Source organism: Podarcis filfolensis (assembly GCF_964270895.1).
Source record: "Podarcis filfolensis genome assembly, chromosome: 1".
In the NCBI taxonomy this organism is placed as follows: domain Eukaryota; kingdom Metazoa; phylum Chordata; class Lepidosauria; order Squamata; family Lacertidae; genus Podarcis; species Podarcis filfolensis.
This window is the reverse complement of record NC_139604.1, coordinates 89,611,255-89,626,006: the sequence shown is the minus strand read 5'-3', so window position 1 is coordinate 89,626,006 and position 14,752 is coordinate 89,611,255. Positions and strand designations below refer to the sequence as shown.

Genomic DNA, 14,752 nt, shown 5'->3' with positions numbered 1-14,752 from the left:
CTTTTTAAGAGTTACATGTAACCACAGTTACACACATGTAAAATTAATGTAGGGGTCTTTCTACCTTTCACCGCAGCTTGCTTTTTTATTTTTCTGTATGACCAATCTCTCTCTCTCTCTCTCTTTAAATCCAGCTTTTGAAAATGAAAAACAAGAGTAGTGCTGTAAGCAAGAGCCCCTGAGCAAAGTGCCTTGGGAATTCCATGTCAGCACGGCGGCCAGCCATCTGTTGCCATCTCAGTCATGTGCCAAATGACTGAACAATGATGCTTTGAATTTCAGGAATAAGGGCATGTGTGATATTTCTGTGTTCCAGACATAGATAAATTGATTGGCAATGGTTAATCTCTAGAGTTTTCAGTAATAATAATAATAATAATAATAATAATAATAATAATAATAAATTTTATTTATATCCCGCCCTCCCCAGCCGAAGCCGGGCTCAGGGCGGCTAACAACAATCAAAATAATCCAACATTCTAAGAACATTCATTATAAAATTAATTAAAATCAAATTAAAATCAAATTGATGGCAACCATTAAGCAAAATTCTGTGCAGATTGCCAGAGGAGGGGGTCAGGCTGTGCCCTGACCAAAGGCCTGGTGGAACAGCTCTGTCTTGCAGGCCCTGCGGAAAGATGTCAGGTCCCGCAGGGCCCTAGTCTCTTGTGACAGAGCGTTCCACCAGATTGGAGCCGCGGCCGAGAAAGCCCTGGCTCTAGTTGAGGCCAGCCTAACCTCTCTGTGGCCTGGGATCTTCAGGATGTTTTTATTTGCAGACCGTAAATTTCTCTGTGGGACATACCAGGAGAGGTGGTCCCGTAGGTACGAGGGTCCTAGGCCGTATAGGGCTTTAAAGGTTAAAACCAGCACCTTAAACCTGATCCTGTACTCCACCGGGAGCCAGTGCAGCTGGTATAGTACCGGATGAATATGATCTCGCAGCGAAGACCCCATAAGGAGTCTCGCCGCGGCATTCTGCACCCACTGGAGTTTCTGGGTCAGTCTCAAGGGCAGCCCCACGTAGAGCGAGTTACAATAATCCAGTCTGGAGGTGACCGTCACGTGGATCACAGTGGCTAGGTCAGGGCGAGAGAGATAAGGAGCCAACTGCTTAGCTTGGCGGAGATGAAAAAATGCCGCCTTTGTTATAGCTGTAATCTGCGCCTCCATAGAGAGGGAGGTATCGAAAATTACACCCAAACTCTTAACGGACGATGCTGGCACTAATTGCACCCCCGCAAGAGATGGGAGTTGCTCCCTCAATCCCATATCGCTCCGTCCCAGCCAGAGGACCTCTGTCTTCGAAGGATTTAACTTCAACCGGCTCCCACGTAACCATCCAGCCACAGCTTCCAGACATCTGGTCAGTGTGTCTGGGGCCGAGTCAGGATGGCCATCCATCAACAGATAGAGTTGGGTGTCATCGGCATACTGATGGCAACCCAGCCCAAAACTCCGGACAAGCTGGGCGAGGGGGCGCATAAAGATGTTAAAAAGCATCGGGGAGAGAATCGCACCCTGAGGCACTCCACACACCAAGGAGTGGCGCGATGACAATTCCCCCCCAAGCGCCACCCTCTGTCCCCGACCAGAGAGAAACGAGCGCAGCCATTGGAGGACTGTGGTTTCTTCTGTATTATAAGGGGACAAAAACCACATAAAGCCTCTATGCATCATTAACATGTACAGCTGTAATGTGCTATATGTGTGGGCTTGACTTTGAAGATTGTTTAGAAACTTTGGTTAGTGCAGAATGTCGCTTCTAGGTTACTTAACTGGGGTCCCATCTGCACTATACATTTAAGGCAGTATCATTCCACTTTCAACAGTCATGGCTTCCCCCAAAGGATCCTGAAAACTGTAATTTGTGGAGGATGCTAAGAGGGCTACAGTTCTGGAAGGTCTTGGAAAAGAGGGATTGGTTGTTAAACCACTCTGGGAATTGTAGCTGTGGGGGAATAGGGGTTTCCTATCAACTATCAGCACGCTTAACGGTCTGCAGTTGTCGTCCTGTTAAATCAATAAATGCAGAGCTGTGTGAATTGTTAACATATGGGGTAGGTATGAAAATGTAAAGGGCTATGGAGAACAAAATGGATTTGGAAAATGTAGGTTTTCAGGTCTGAGCAAGCCCTCTGTCGCTTCCTTTTTTGGCACAGGTAATATTCATTTTCAGCACTAGATGGTGGCATTTAATCGCAGTTGCCTGATGTCTATATCTTTCCTTATGTGTTCATATATACTTTCATAGATGCGTCATCCACAGTGTGTTGCAGTCTTCCTCCTCATTTTTATTTCAAGTACAGTGGTACCTCGGGTTAAGAACTTAATTCGTTCTGGAGGTCCCTTCTTAACCTGAAACTGTTCTTAACCTGAGGTACCACTTTAGCTAATGGGGTCTCCTGCTGCCGCTGCCGCCACGCCACCGGAGCCCGATTTCTGTTCTCATCCTGAAGCAAAGTTCTTAACCTGAGGTACTATTTCTGGGTTAGCGGAGTCTGTAACCTGAAGTGTCTGTAACCTGAAATGTCTGTAACCCAAGGTACCACTGCACTGCTTTTGCTATTCCATCTGTGCTCAGAACTCACTTGCAGCCAGTGCTTGTTTGCCTTGAACGGGGATTGGGAACCTAGTGTGCCCCCATCCAGTACATGCTGCTGGACTACCACTCCCATCATCCTTTGACCACCAGTGGGTGGCTGATGGGAGCTGGAGTCCAACAACATCTGGAGGGCCACTCGGTTCCGGACCCCTGGCCTGAAGGCAAGTCTTGCTCACCAGAAATACTCCAGCTGTTGCCTTTTTACAGTGCTGAGTTAGACAGACAAGTGGTCTAACATGGGAAGCTAAGTTAAGACCACTGGTCCATCTAGCTCACTACAACAACCAGCAGCCGTTCTCCAGGATTTCAGATGAGGTATTGTACAAGAGTGATGTTATCGTTACTAAGGCTTATAGAAGAGCGATTTTTAAAGGTTTTGTTGAAGATCTCTTTTAAAAGAAGAACCAAAAACCACCACCACCTCTGTGTATGTACTGTGATTACAGTCTCCAAAGCAGTCCTCCCCCACTGTGGCGATCTTGAGAGTACAGCTTCTGCTAACTGAGTTGTTGAAATTCAAACACGCACCTGGCTTTCCGCAGGAAACAAAATGGCTAGGTTGTGCTCAGGTGTGGAGCAGGGGTGTGGTATGAGAGACTACCTGCTGAAAGGTCATCACACATGTTACAAACTGACCCGTCCCCCCCACTCCAGATGCACTAACTAGCTTCCACACAACCAGCGGCCAGTAGTGGCTTGGGATCACTGGACTGGTGAGGTGGCTTGGAAGCTAGTGGAACTGGGCTCAAAGGGAAGTCACAAAGGCAGAGCCAAGAATGTCCCAGGCTTATGACAGGAAACTTCTGGGGAAACACTCTTTTTTTTATAATATATTTATTAAGGTTTAGGAATTTATATAAAACAGAAAAAACAGAACAATAAAAAACAAAAACAATAAAAATACATACAATCCAGACAGAACACATACAAAACAAGTATAATTTCCATCCCTTAAATTCATAAAACTTACTTTCCCGACCTCCTCATACCTCCCCTTTCTGTATTCCATTCTCTAATTAAGTCAATTTAGCAAATCCTTCCCCTAATTTCTATATAATTTTTAGCCTTTCTTTTCTTAATCACATAATCATTACAGCTTTTAACCCCTTAATTTCTGAATCAACATCGTTCTAGCCTTCAATAATTTTACAATGTTTCTTAAGATAGTCCTTAAATTTCTTCCAGTCTTCTTCCGCTGTCTCTTTTCCCTGGTCTCGAATTCTGCCGGTCATTTCTGCCAGTCCCATATAGTCTATCACTTTCATCTGCCATTCTTCCACGGTGGGTAGATCTTGTGTCTTCCAATACTTTGCGATGAGTATTCTTGCTGCTGTTGTAGCATACATAAAAAATGTTCTGTCCTTCTTTGGCACCAATTGGCCGACCATACCCAGGAGAAAGGCCTCTGGTTTCTTCAGGAAATATTCAGGTATATTTAAATACCTTTTTCATTTCATTATAAATCATTTCCCAGAAAGCCTTAATGCTTGGGCATGTCCACCAAAGGTGAAAGAATGTACCTTCAGTCTCTTTACATTTCCAACACTTATTATCAGGCAAGTGGTAAATTTTTGCGAGCTTGACTGGAGTCATGTACCACCTATAAATCATTTTCATAATATTTTCTTTCAAGGCATTACATGCCGTAAATTTTATACCGGTGGTCCACAACCGTTCCCAGTCCTCAAACATAATGTTATGACCAATATCTTGTGCCCACTTGATCATAGCTGATTTAACTATTTCATCCTGTGTATTCCATTCCAACAGCAAGTTATACATTTTTGACAAGTTCTTAGTTTTGGATTCTAGTAATTCTGTCTCCAGTTTTGATTTTTCCACCTGGAAGCCAATTTTCCTGTCTGACCTGGGGAAACACTCTTAGCCGTCTCCCATGGTCCACATGCAGGACCCCTATCAATGAGGAATTGTGCCCTCTGTAGGTCTCTCTACAGAACACCCTCCGAGCAGAAACTAGACAGGCACCATTCCTGCAGAGCTTCAGGCATCTAAACAGTTTTATTTCAGAAGGCGTTTGCACCATGAATGCCACTCGAATGTTCCTGTTTTCAGATGTTTGAATCTACATCTTAGATTTCGAACACTGCATGTTTTACTTGTTGAAAGCTGCTTTGAGAAGCATGTGGAAAGGGCAAGTGGGCATGGATTCTTTTTAAAAAGCACAGGCTGGTTGAGGACGGTATAATGCGGATGCTGCAAAGAACCTCGTGTGCACAAGCAGCACTGATTCCACAATAAATGCCATCTGGTAGCACAGACAAACAGACAGACAGGTGATAAAAATACCGGCTGAGTCATTGCCTCTATCCTGCGCAAAACAGTGATTACAACATACCATGGGTTTCAACATTTTATCTTTAGCTGCATGCTTCTATATGTTCTGGTGGTGGTATGCATTTTTTGTTATGCCTAAGTATGTACGGCATGCATCTTTAAAAATCCCTTGTAAGGTGTTTCTCTAAAACCACCCCATGCAAAAACATCAAATACTGCTGAGAGGAAGAGGAGCTTTTCAAGGAAGTGACTTGTCCTTGGGGGAAGGAGCCTTTGCAGCTCTCCTTAAGCAACAGCATACCTGAAGAACAGGAAAAACAAGCTGAGGGTGACCCTTTCTGTCCTAAACACAACTGTTCCCTGCCAGGCACTTTCATAATCTCCAATTTGCACATGAAAGAAAAATTACAGCAAGCTCATTGCCTTCTTCACACAGTTTTTAAAGTCATTCTAGAAGTCAGAGCTTTCATTTCAGCCCTTTGGGTGCCTAGGACAGATTCCATTAGTAGCTTTCTTATATTCCTGGTATCTGTGTTGTCATGGCCAACTTTTCCTTGTGAATCCTCAAAGTCTCATAACCAATTAGTTCAGACTCTTTTCCCTCAGCTCTCTTCTGCTCTTACTCTCTCTGAGCCCCTTTTCTATATGCTGGGTCTCAAAATTTTCTTCATCCACCCTTTTGCCCACTGATCCACCCCAGCAAGCTACTATTTTCTCAAGCAATTTGACTGAAACTTACCTACCTCCAAAACTGAGCTGATCTCGGTGGGAACAACATGTGGCAAGGCAAGGAGCAGAGTTTAAGGACAAATTATCCCACTCCATTTAGCCTTCTCGCACCACAATTAGCCTTATAAATTTGTTAAAACAGGCCCACTGTCATAAGGATTTCTTCAACACAGAGCCATACCATCTGTGATGTCCCAGGTCCCAGGAGAATGATGTCTCTTGCTGTATATATGATAGGATGCTGCCACCAACTGAAGAGCTTTAATCAATTACTCCGGTACCCTCAAACATACAGTACCATGTACATTACCCTGGTTTTTTTTAAAAAAGTTATTATTTAGAGGGTTGGGTTAATCTTGGGCTCGTTGGTGCCAAGCTATTGGATTTGATACTCAAATATTTACTCCAAACTTATCTGGGAGTTCTGCCTCTTCAACAACATTTATAAAGGAGGACATACAAGGATGCTTTAAGGAAGACCACGATCATACTGACCTTTTTTAGAGGGCTTTTGTGAGAAATACTGAAATGAGGCCAGGCAGCAGCAGATGACATCCCAGCACAGCCCATTGCTGATGCTTGCACAGGGCTCCTTAAGAAAACCACACTTCTGTCAGCTTCACATGGCTGCCATCTTTGTTTTTGACAATACACATGAAGAAAACTTAACTTCTGGGTCACTGGGGGGGTAGCAGCTCCTTAAAACTGCTTGTGTCACCAAGCTAAGCCTCTTGAACCCATAGGAGAGGCAACATTGTGGGGGCGAGGATGCTCACTAGTTAGCACTTTGTGAAGAATTCCTTCAGTCCTGGGGCTCCTCTGACTGAAATAACGTTTGTGAAGTGTCTTGAGCAATTCACTAAATGTTATGTTACATCAACTAGTGCTCACATGCTCTCCTAACAGGGGAATACGTAGTGCGTGCTTTCTGTTCTTGTCTCCTTAGGGAGGTTTGCCCCATGCTTTTGAAACTAAATGCATGCCAACCATCCCTGATCCTTGTATGAGCTTTTAAGGTTTCATTAGGCCGGGTCTAGCTCATGGCAGGGATAGTGGAGGAGCAATTCTCCTGGCAGCTGTAATATTTTCATTTTGGCTCCTATGGCAACCAGAAAGGTTCATCTGTCCATTGATAGGATGTGAATTAACCTAGGTGCCCAAATCTGCCTGATACTTGCGTGTCTCCATAGATTGCTGAAAGCAGGGTGCTAAGAGCCCCATTCAGATGACACATATCCAAGTTGAAAGTGTTTGTGAGAGAGGAAAGGGAGTGTGGCAGCAGCCCCCACCTCCAATGCACATGGATTCACATAAATGGCTGCATAAAGCATACATGTGTTAGGCTTTCCATGTAACTAGAAGTCCCAAAAAGTAATGTTCCAATGAGGAGGCAAAAGACCTAATGTATCCAGTTATACAAACACATGCTCTTTGAAAAAGCTGAGCTAAGTGTGTGGAAAGTTTCCTCTACTACTCTGGAAATTCAGAGTGTGGATGTATATTATCTGACTAGGGCAAAAGTGAAGACGGGCGAAGGACATAGACTAGGAAGCTTAAGAAAGAAGGAATTGTGGGGTAGCTAACTACGTAGGGCATAGATTTCTCAGTATCTTCTTGGAACAAAGACAGACAGGCACACCCAAACAGCCAACTCTCAAGGCAAGTCTCAGGCAGTATATGATTTATCGAGCAGCCACGTCAGGCAGAGCTTCTTATTTTTTTATGGGAAAATGGCATAAATGTTTAATAATTAATCAAGCATCATAAGGAACAAGAACAGTACAGCTGGGATAAGGCCAGAGAGCAGACCCAAAGTTCAAGGAGCCCAGGATGATTATCACTCTTTGTTAGGCATATAGCTTGTGCCAGTGATGCAGTAAGACCTGGCCACATGTGTCTTCAGTATCTCAGTCCTCAGTAAGTAACAAGTTTTAATCTATAACTGTTATGATTACTCTGGGAATTGTTGTTCCAATTGAATACCGAGTCCGGCGCCTTTTTAGATAGCTAGAAGCATCTCAGCCCATAAAGGGCTTTGAAGGTTAAAACCAGCACCTTGAACTCAGTCTGGAAGCTAATCAACAGCAAGTGAAACAGTTGCAGAATGGATTGGATATGGTCCCAGTGCCAGTGTTTTGCTCTAGGTCAGGGCTTCCCAAACAGTGGTATGAAAAATTATTCATTTGGTCCATGGCATATCTGTGAATGCATTGTGGAAGATGGAAGGCAGCAATCCATCAGATTATTGGCTTTTTCTTTCATTTTTCTTTCTTCTTTTACTTCTTATATTTGATTGTATTACAGTTTGAAACCTATAGAATACAATGTATAAATAACAAAAGAATAAATAAACAGACAATGAAGTCGTACAGCAGCTAGCACAGTGCATTAAAAAAAAAAAAAGATAGCTAGAAGCCTAAAGTTACTTGGTAGAAGTTGTAGGTAATGTAGATGTGCCTAGGAGCATTGCTAGTTATTTAAAATATGTGAACTTAGGCCCATGACACACATCTGCATAAAATTAGCATTTGTCCATTAATATGTATAGATGCCAAAGGGAAATAAAGATGGTGTCCGGGAAAATCTGGACGTATGGCAACACATGTCAGAAGTGTATATTTGGACAAATTTCCTTAAAAATAGTTCAAAAATTCTTCTCTCCCTCTCTCGCTTTAGATTTTGCAAAGAAAGCTCAACAACTTTGGGCAAAACTAAAAAAAAAAGCTCAACAACTTTGTCCCAAAAAAGCACTGCATGGAGCTGCCCTACAAGCAAAGTTGTTGTTGTTTAGTCGTTTAGTCGTGTCTGACTCTTCATGACCCCATGGACCAGAGCACGCCAGGCACTCCTGTCTTCCACTGCCTCCCGCAGCTTGGTCAAACTCATGTTGGTAGCTTTGAGAACACTGCCCAACCATCTCGTCCTCTGTCGTCCCCATATATAAGCAAAGTTATATATGAAGTTTTTAAAGGGCAAGGGTAGGATGGCAGGAGCCATCACAGAAAACCCAGGCCTTGACCTCCACCATCCGGGACTGCCTCTCCTGGTATGCCCCACGGAGGACCTTACAGTCCATAAATAACAACACTTCGGAGGTCTCGGGCCTCAAGGAGGTTAGATTGACCTCAACCAGGGCCAAGGCCTTTTCAGCACTGGCCCCGAACTGGTGGAATGCTCTGTTGCGGGAGACCAGGGCCTTGCGGGATTTGACATCTTTCCACAGGGCCTGCAAGACAGAGCTGTTCCAGCAGGCCTTTGGTCTGGACCCAGTCTGACCCCCCCCTTTCTTCTTCTTCTTTTTTTTGATGGAACCCCTTATATGGGATCCTGCATATAAATTTTCCCTTGGCCCTTTTGCTGGCCCATGTAGGACCAGCATGGATAACTGGCCCTGGTTAATATTTGATGTTTCCTCCCCTTATGGTCTTGATTTATGGGCTGCCAGTAAAACGAGGTTCCATTTTAAGTTGTAGTTTAATCAATTGGGTTTTGTGTTGTTGCTTTTTCACTGTATTTTATATTTAGTGTTAGCCACCCTGAGCCCAGTCTTGACAGGAAAGGGCGGGGTATAAATAATTTGTTGTTGTTGTTGTTGTTGTATAAATAAATTGATGTTGTTGTTGTTATCCAATGGCACCCCATTGGATTTACTGTCCAGATCTTGGCCAAGTTTCTTGTCCAGATCAAGAAACTTAGACGTTAATGAAGGCGGTCTACGGTACACCCAATGGGAGAGAAAGCCAACCAAATTCTCCCCCTCCAGCACGTGTGTCTTGCAGAGACTGCAGGCCCAGTTGAAGGGAATGTGTGTGGTATCGTAAAGCATGTGAAGATTTTAGTCACTTGTAAACAATCACTGAATACAGCACTTCTGTGTTTCTGCAGTCACTCCTCATCTCCCTCAGCGCAGATGGAATATGGCCCTTTTGTGATTCACAATGTGCTATCTGTATTGTTGCAGGACAGAGCAACTCAGCACTTTTCATGGGGAGATGTGGAAGTTGTGATGTCATGCCTGTCCTTTATGGCAGAGCAGCTGGCAGCCAGGCCCCAGAGGCAGCAGGATGGAATCCTCTCTTTTGTGTGCAGACGCCTTCCGTGTCAGAAGCTCTCTTGGGGCTCCCTCTCTCTATTCTTGCCTCCTTTCCTCCCTTGCGCTTTTAAGGGTTCACGATTAAAAGCGGAGCTGCACATAAAAGGATAATCACAGAGTAAAATAAGGGAGATAAAAGAGCACTGTGTGGCCCCACAGCAAAGCACATTGACCGGCGCAGGAGGAGATTGTTAAGGCTGCATGGGAGGGTTCCTACTAGCAGACTATTTTGAGGCAAACAATCTACAGCTGGGACTGACGGATGACTGTATTTCAATGACAAAACCAGGGCCTGTTCTCCACTGATAAGCACACTCTCCCCCTTCTGGTTCATACTTCCCTTTATTCTTAGTAGATCCCTGCATTCTTCCTTTTAAGCCATTTGAAAACCTGAACTATCAGTTCTGTCAAGACCACAGGGTCTTTGGAGGGGTGGGTCAGAGGGAGACAAGTGTGGTGAAAGGGCTCCCTCTATTGCAACCGTCTTACATACAGGGCTTTTTTTCAGCCAGAACTCAGTTCGGACGCCTCTCAGGTGGGCACAATTGCCATTTTAAGAGAACAAGGAAGGCGTTCATGGTGCATTCTGGCACCTCTTTTTCTAGAAAAATAGCACTGCGCATGTAAGAGCAAGGCAAATGGAACAGTACCGGCTCTTCCTTGCTCACACCTCCTAGGCTGCATTGACACTATACATTTAAAGCAGTATCATATCACTTTAAACAGTCACGCCTTCCCATCCTCCCCCCCAAAGAATTCTGGAAATTGTCATTTGTAAAGGGTACTAAGAGTTGTGAACAGACCCCTGTCCCCCTCACAAAGCTGCAATTGTCACGGTTGTTTAACAATGACTCCCTCTTCCCAAAGAGGCAGAAAGGGATCTCCTGACACTTCTCAGCAGCCTTAAGGAACGACATGAGTATTTGGGGGAAGCCATGACTGCTCAAAGCAGTATGATGCCACTCTAAATGTACAGTGCAGACGGGGTCTCAGACTTTCCCTGTTATGAGCAACCTCTCTCCAGCACAATAGGGCTGCAAACTCACTACCCGTTTCTCTGAAACTCACCCCGCATCACCGCAAGGTGTTTAGAGCTCAAGCATCAACAGCTGGAGGGAAACAGGAACAGGAGGAGCCAGGATGAATGCAAGGAAGTGCATTTACAAATACTGACACATTTGAGTCAGGGATGAGGGCAAAAGGCTATTCTGCGTTTAATGTCACAGCATGTTACGCAATTCTAAAATCCGATAACCCTTAATCTCAAATCCCTCAATGAAGGGTTTGTTAATTTGTATTTTGCCCTTTTGAGAACGCTCTCGCTAGATGGAAATTAAGGCTTTAATGAAGGGAGGCTGAGCTGGAGAGAGCATGAGCAGTGAACCAAAGGCACCGCAAATCATCCTTAACGTTGTTTACAGGCCAAAGAAGTGCGTATAATGAGTGCTGATTGGATCGTGCAGGCAAACAAACCCCATGGATTTGAATGGCTTGGAAGCAATTTCTGCAATAAGCTGAACTGATTGACAAAGTGCTGGCTGGCTGAGCGAGACAGCAGCGTTATTCTTATTCTTTGGCTGCTTTCTGTTGGGCAGGCTTGAAGGACAGAGGCAGACACTTCTCTTTGCCTGGTTCAGGCCTTTGGATGCTTGGAATGCCCCATTCTGGTTTGCAGAAGCATAACCACAATTCCTTATCTGAGACACAAATACTTCCTTCCTCACCCTCTGACTAGCTCAGTCATGTCGCATATACCCCACCTCACTATTACAGGCATGAAACCATAGAGACAAATTCTTTCCAGTACATGATTTGTCAGATAAACACTGGAAGGGGAAAAATAATCCCAGCTGCAAGTGTTGCAGGAAAGCCTGACCTTGCGCAAAACAATGAACAAATAATTAATTTAAAAAAGCCAGTTTCCCTGAAGCTGCGGTCACCACCCACACACCTTACACGAAACCCGCCTACACAGGAAAGAGCGTTTTAAAAGCCTGGTGTTCATTTCCCCACTTACAGCCTGTGGTTTGACTTAGTTTATAAACTTAGCTGTGTGATAGACAAATCACACCCACCTTCAATGGCTTTGGGGGTTAAGGTAAGGAAAGCAGAATGAAAGAAAGCAATGAATTCAGCCTCAGCTAACTCCTGCAATAGGTTTTGGCAGTCAGAGTTGAGAAGACTAGTTGCAGGTCAGGGCTGCTTTGGAAGTTACTGTCTAAGTGCTGTTTTTCAAGCAAAAGTAATCATTTATACTGAAATAAGACCATTCAAAAATGCATGCAAGTGCATGCTTACAAAACTGAAAACCTAAAGGGGTTGTTACAGTAAGGTGGAAAATAAAGGTATCATAATGCTGCACACAAGACTATAGTATCACCATATGGACCACTGTAATGCTGGCCTCTATACCTTCAAGAAACATTAGGCCTCTTTACAAGTGGTGATGAGTCTTGTGGCAATTAAAGGCTAACAATTTTAAGCTTTTTGTAGACTCTGCCGCACAGACCAACTTAGTTACTGTTATACACACACACACACTGTTGTAAGCCACTGATTTTTTTTTTTTAAATGAATAGCAGTATATACTTTTATAATAAATATAGTAAGAGGAGAAAGGGTGAATGACTGCAAAGCCATTACAGCCATTTTGTAAAGGATTCTTTGGAAGAAGTTATGGTAATTAAAGATATACATGGAGGTTATAGAACCATAAAAAATGTAAAGAACAATAAATAAGAAGCAGCTATAATCCCAGGCACAACCTTTATTGATATAGGTGAGGAAAGTGAGATACCAGGAAGATGAACCCAAAACTGGATTGGGGAGTTTACCTTTATCACCTCTCCTTATCAAGGGCTGATAGATGTAGCTTGCCATTCCAGTTTCGGGTTCCTCTTCCTGGGATCTCACTTTCCTGTTGCTGTATTGCCTGCTTGACTAGATCTTTTCATGCAGTTTCTATCACCCTCCAGGCTGAAGAAACCACCTGGGCTAATGCTGTATCAGTGTTTTGTAAGCAGGAAGTGACAGAACTTGAAAATCTCCATGATTTTGCTTTTTAACTTGTCCATAAATGACCTGGAGCTAGGGGTGGTTCTGTTGCACTCAGGTCCACTTTGCAGGCTTCCCATTGTCATCTGGTTGGCTACTGCGAGAAAAGGATGCTGAACTAGATGGACTTTTGGTCAGATCCAGCAGGACTCTTAGTTCTTTAACATTTGTGCTATGGAGGTAGCAACCATGTTCTCCAGTATTGGCACTCATTCTATACTTTCCCTTGGTCTTGTTTCCCAATCCTTTTCATCCGCTAAGAGCAGAACACTGATATTCCATTGACCTAATGTTGCATCAGAATGTTAAAATTGTGCATCTTAACCAAATTCTTCAGCTTATGGGAAGCTATGTTAAGAGTACACTCCTATGATGTTCAGCAACTTAAGTATTTGTGTTTCTGTGTGGACGGGAGAGCAAGAATGTGCTGTGAATCCCTCACTTAATCCCTTTTTGTCTTTTGGTGTAGTAGTGAATTTATAAGCACCTACAGGTGAAACTCGGAAAATTAGAATATTGTGGAAAAGTTCATTTATTTCAGTAATTCAACTTAAAAGGTGAAGCTAATATATGAGATAGACTCATGACATGCAAAGCGAGATATGTCAAGCCTCTATTTGTTATAATTGTGATGATCATGGCATACAGCTGATGAAAACCCCAAATTAACAATCTCAGAAAATTAGAATATTAAATGAAATTGCCAAGAGAAAGATGAGAGACATGAGACCGAGCAATGCAGAAGAGCTGAAGGCTGCTATTGAAGCTTCCTGGTCTTCCATAATACCTCAGCAGTGCCACAGGCTGATAGCATCCATGCCACGCCGCATTGATTGATTCACCTTTTAAGTTGAATTACTGAAATAAATGAACTATTCCATGATATTCTAATTTTCTGAGTTTCACCTGTAATCTGTGAAACCAAAGATGTTTTGAACCTAGAGACCAATCCAACATTTTAAGCTTCCAGTAAACATTAATATTTTGTAAGACTAAATCTTTGACTTTATTAACCACAAGTACACAGGAAATCTCAGGTTGAGTAGCGTGTGAATTTAATTCTTGCCATTCCCTCTCAGAAAAGGCTTAGCAGGGGTCCTTTCCTTTTTCCTTATCTCTGCCTCTCAGCAAATAAAGTGGATACCCCGGCTAGTTCCTTAACTTTCTCGTTTAGGTCCCTCCAAACCTGAGTGTCCAAATATATGTTTCCTTTCACAGCTCAGTTCTCAGCCATCTGGCTTCTCACCCATGGCCACCCACTCTCCACCAAAATGGAAAGAACAATCAGTTTTTAAACTATCACCAAGTAGAATGGGGGTAAAAAAAGAGACTGATGACTCCCAAACCAAAGTGGGGCTGTTTCAGACAAATTTGGAACTTGTCAGAACGAAAGTAGGATCTCCCTGATGCAGAATGAACTGGTGAGGATCTCAAGTGGGTTTTTTTGGCCACTTTTGATTATTCAGATTAAAAATAAATAAAAAATAAATGCACCATGTCTCCCAAAATGGAAATACTTTGCCTCAAGCTTGCCATATAAGAAAAATGCCAGGCTGGAGAAACACAAAAGATCCTTAGTAACAGAGCAATCCAAACAGCACTTATGCTGGGCTGTTTGGAGGGAAGGGGTTAGAGATTGAATAGGGGTGTCCCTCTGCCCAGGTGAGCCAGCTGCTGAACAGCTCATTCGGTACAGCATTGAGACTCTTAATCTCAGAGTTCTGGGTTGGAGCCCCACATTGGGCAAAAGATTTTGCAGGTGGTTTGACTAGATGACTCTCGTGGTCCCTTCCAACTCTACAATTCTCTGATTCTATGAAGGAGGCGTGCTAGCAATTTTTCTGCCAGCAGAGAAATCCGCTTTCCAAATTGATGAGCCTTCTGTTCTATGAGCTTGATAAATGGGCTATTATTCAGCTGTATGGTATCAGGAAGGAAGGAAGCAGGATCACATCAAAATACTTCTTGTACAGACA

General features: G+C 43.5%; 1 long non-coding RNA gene across 1 annotated transcript in view; it reads right to left on the bottom strand.

Annotated features, from left to right (window-relative positions):
* Window positions 1–14,752, bottom strand: part of LOC310759923 — a 114,563-nt gene that overhangs the window by 27,173 nt on the left and 72,638 nt on the right. The gene's annotated exons all lie outside the window — the stretch shown is intronic.